General features: G+C 48.5%; 1 pseudogene; it reads left to right on the top strand.

Moving 5' to 3' along the window:
* The first annotated feature begins 2,111 nt into the window (after positions 1–2,111).
* LOC101575528 lies at positions 2,112–3,649 on the top strand (annotated as a pseudogene).
* Positions 3,650–4,580: the final 931 nt, after the last annotated feature.

The following is a 4,580-nucleotide window of genomic DNA, read 5'->3' as shown; positions in this document are numbered from 1 at the left end:
TAATTAATATATTGCATATTGTCTTTGTAGTAATTATTTAGAGGACAAGATGCAGATATGATACCTTGTCTAAACAATATTAGTACAAACTTTTATTCTCAGTGAACTAAGAGAAAGTAGCTGTATGTCTACCCTATCTCATATATATATATTTCCTTCCCCCTTTTTTCACAACAAAACTGTCCTTTATTTACACTTTTATGAAGTTAGTAATGCATGACACTAGGTTGCCTAGCCGCTGATAGTTAACCTTAACCAGACAGGATGTTCATCTCAGGAGTGAGCTAGCTTGTTTGCTTTAGGCACTGGACCAAGTCCCACCTACATATATTTGATTGATTTCCTAGCAGTACTTAGAGAAGTCTTTAAAGGACCTTTTCATACTTGAAACCAGTACATTTTATAATTTTAGAAAGTTACATCTTCTCTGCGAAGACATGTAGTTATTTGGAAACAGACACCACAGAGAAAGAAGAAATACAGAAGAGAGAAAAGGAAAATGAAATTGAATGAAGAGAGTGACGAGATAAAGTCTGAAAGAATTAGATCAGACAGAGGGAGGGAATCAGAAGGAGGGAGTGAGGGAAGGAAAGAGAGAGAGGGAGGGAAGCAGGGGAAGAGAGGAGAGCGAGGGAGAGAGGAGGCAGAGAGAGACAGAGAGAGAGAGAAAGAGAGAGAGAGAGAGAGAGAGAGAGAGAGAGAGAGAGAACAGAGAAGACAGAGAGGAGAGAATTAAAAAGAATGTTCTTAAAGCATCCAAAATTGTGAGGCGACTACAGAACAAATTTGGGGAGGAAATGAACCAAGTGTATTTGTTAGATTGCATAAAATACTCTCATTTACTTTGTTGTCATTGTTGCCAGGCGATTCTTAATTGAAATATTTTCCTGGTACTTCTTACTTTCTAGACATAAAGCTGCTACAGAATTTATGTCTAATCTGTCCCAAGAGTGGTGACCATCTGGATTTCAGTGCCCAGGACCTATCTGATGATTCTAGAAAGTTCTCTAGCAAAAGATCAGTGCAGTGGCTGTCAGGCAATGTTGACAAACTACTGTGTTAAGTACGTTTCCATTTCTTTTGGTTTCCTGGTGCTCCTCGAGGGATTTGATCAGGGCTTGGGTGGAAGGTATCACTCAAAGTGGGCCTGGCTGTTCTCAGCAGCCTGTTTTGTGTCGTCCTCAGACTCTTCCGTCCACAGCTGAGTTGCTTACATCATCACTGTGGAGGAGAGGTCCAGGGGTTTGATACTGAGGCTAGGGAAGACGTGGAACCACCCTTGCCACCCAGGGGGCTTTGGTCTCTTTGGCGTTCTAACTTCAGCAACAAGGCAGAGGCAGCTGCTGCGGGTTAACCCAAATTTGGGAGGACCAAAAAAATCTACACCCTGACCTCCTTCAAAGCCTAAAGTGAAAAGCCAAAAGCTGCTATATTATTTTAGTCTACTTCTGTACAGGGACTTTAAAATCTTTTCTAGAATGAGATGGAGCATAAGTAAATAATTGAACACGGACTCAGAGACAACAGAGAATGATTGATTTGTTTGTTTGTTTGTTTGTTTGTTTTTTGGCTGGCTCATGCTGCCTTAAGGGCAGGTCTAGTGAGGTAGGCGGAGGTGTGGATCTAACTGTGGTATCCTGGGAATCCTGCGCCTGACGCATTTACATGAGCAGGTGCTTAAACAACTGAGCTAAACAGCAGGCTAGAGACAACTTATGATCTTGAACTGTCCCAATACCTAAGAGGGAAGAGAAAAAAATGAGAGTCAAGAACTAGAGAGAAATGAGAAAAGGCATTTAGTTGAGCATCCTTCTTTGGCACGTCGGGTTTAGCTTTGGATTCTAGTATTGTCAGGTAAAGGGAGAAGGAATCTAGAGCTGCCTGCCAGATTATAACCACAAAAGCAATGACAATAATAAACAGCTTAAAATTTTATAAGGAGGAGAGGCTGCTGGTGAGTCCTGAAGGTGGCCGTAGTGACTGAGGGGCCAGGGTGTCCAGCAGCAGTAGAGGCAGCAGGCAGCTACCAAGCAGCCAGGAGGGCTGTCGGGCCCAGTTACCAACCCGTGAGCCATTGTCCCATGCTGTGCTGATTCCAGTCTGCTGTGCTTGTCTGTCTGCCAGGGCCAGGGGACCTGTCCTTTCAGCTTCTTTCTCACATGCAGATAAACACTGGACTTTAGATATTGTGAAGGTTCCCCAGCAGAAACACGTTTGTCGTACTATGAACAGCCTCAACACATCAGTCCAGCCCTATAGCCCTGACTCAGGCTGCCACCAAGGCAGGCCTGCTTGCCCTTGTCACAGTGCCAGCCAAAAACATACTCAAGGACTTCGATGGCACCTGAGCCCGGTTACTCCTTGAGGCCATCATGAAACCCCCAGTGGCACCCTGTGCTACTGTGGCACCCAGCACTTTAGCCTACCCCCAGCAGGCTCTGCAGCATGCACAGACCCTGGCCAGTGCCCCTGCCCAGCCGCTGCAGCACCCTCAGGGCATTCCACTGCCACAGGCACTGTCTCACCCTCAGAGCCTCCAGCAGCCTCAGGGCCTGGGCCACCCTCAGCCCGTGGCCCAAACCAGGGCTTGGTCCACACTCAGGCTCTGGCCCACCAGGCTCTCCAGCATCCCCCCAATCCCTTGCTGCACGGAGGCAGAAGGTGCCAGACTCAGATGCACCCCCGAATGTGACCGTGTCTACCTCAAGAATCCTCCTTTCAATGGAGGCAACCCTGCAGCACAGCCAGCCCTGGACCCGAGCAACATCATGCACCAGATCAACCAGTCTTGCCAGATGAGGGCAGGCATCAGCACTACCTCAGCATGCGAGGGCCAGATCGCCAGCCCCAGCCCCATTAGTCGCAGTCTGCTCATCTCAGCGCGCAGGTCTCAACCCACAGCATCCACACGCCGATGCCTTCCTGTGTGGTCAATCCCGTGGAGCACACCCACGCGGCCACGGCCACACTGTCTGCCACAGGCTCTGTCAACCTGCCCACAGGTATCTCTCGAGCCCCTGTTGGCTACCCTAGGGACCCTCCAGCCAGTTGCCTGGAACCAACACCAGCTGGCCCACCTATAACAGATGTGCAGTGAGGATGGTGGGACACCAGCCCCTGGCCTAGCAGGCAAGCATGCAGCAGGATGAGAGTTAGCAGCACCTGGCTTTGTGGTCACAGCCCCTGCCTACCTGCAGGAACTCTGCCTCACACAGTCCTTCCATCTGAAGCCTCCATTGGAGAAGCCGACTCCATCCCCACCAGTCAATGGGCTGGCAGCCCCACTGGCCTACCCCAAAGGTCACTATTTCCAACCCCTGTGGACAACATTCTGCCCACTCCCAATAGAGACAGCTCGGGGTCTCTGAACCTTGCCATACCATTCCATGGTGGGCAGGCTACAGGTACACCCCTCGACTGTGCAGCAGCTCCTGGGGCCCACTACAGAGCAGGGACTGAGGGTGGTCCAATGGCAAGCTGGAACGGCTTGATGCAAGCACTGGATTACCTGAGTGGGGATTTCCAGCAGGCCTGCTTCCGAGAACAGAGCCTGGCCGTGCTGAGCAAGGCCCACCGAGCCCCAGGTAGCTGAGCCCCTGACCCCACAGATAGTCGAAGTCTTCATATTCAGCATCTGGGGTACAGATAGGGAGGGTACTTTGTTGAGGCAACATATCATGTCACCCTCCTAGGTTTAGTCTTACTTTTAAGTAACTGGATAGTTTCAAAGTTTCACTGCTCCAAAGTGATCATTCTTAGGTGTCTAAGGAAGGAAACCTGGCAGAAGCTAATTGGGGGCAGGAAAGGCCTTATCGTCTCCTCTAGCAACTTTTATTTTTGTGTTAGAATCTAACCGTAGGACTCTCTCTTCTCCACTGCCCACTGTCAGGCTCACCACTCAGCATTTCAGACCATCCTCCCATCTTTTCCTTTTGAACTGGGGTGTGACTAAAGGAGGAGGGCTAGACCCCGAAGCTCAAGGCCTCTTCTTCTCTCTTTGGGATTAAGAAGCCCGACTGTCCAAGTGCTCTGGAAGCTCGTTCCTTATTCATCCAAAGATCTCAAGTCAAAACTAATCAGCCATCGTCTCTTCTAAGCTCCTTTCCATCACTCGAGGCCACAGCGCTGAAAAATGGAGAAACATCTTTCATTGGGGTCTTCATTCCTGACTCTCCTCCCGGGTCTAGAGAAGTGTAGTGGTCAGCTGGCACCCCAAGATCCCTTCTCTCTGTCGTCTGTCTCCTGTCTTAACTGCTGTTCCCATCCCTACCACCCCTCCCACAAAAAAGCAATAAATAAATAAATGAATAAATAAATAAATAAATAAAAATAAAAAATAAAACTATGTTACTTGAGAAATTAAGTAGGTGAGGAATGATCACATTGGAGTTTGGAATTAAAAATACCAAAAAAAGGGGGGGGGGAAGTTAAAATGCATTTGGCTCTCCTTACACTGGCTGAGAATATTGTGCTACACTGTAAGTTTTATTTATTTATTTTTTGCGATACTGGGGATTGAACTCAGGACCTTGCGCTTCCCAGGCAGGCATTTATTCTACTGAGCTATCCCCTGACCCCTA

Source organism: Octodon degus, unplaced genomic scaffold (assembly GCF_000260255.1).
Source record: "Octodon degus isolate 3935 unplaced genomic scaffold, OctDeg1.0 scaffold00179, whole genome shotgun sequence".
Classification (NCBI taxonomy): Eukaryota; Metazoa; Chordata; class Mammalia; order Rodentia; family Octodontidae; genus Octodon; species Octodon degus.
This window is presented reverse-complemented; position numbering and strand designations above follow the sequence as displayed.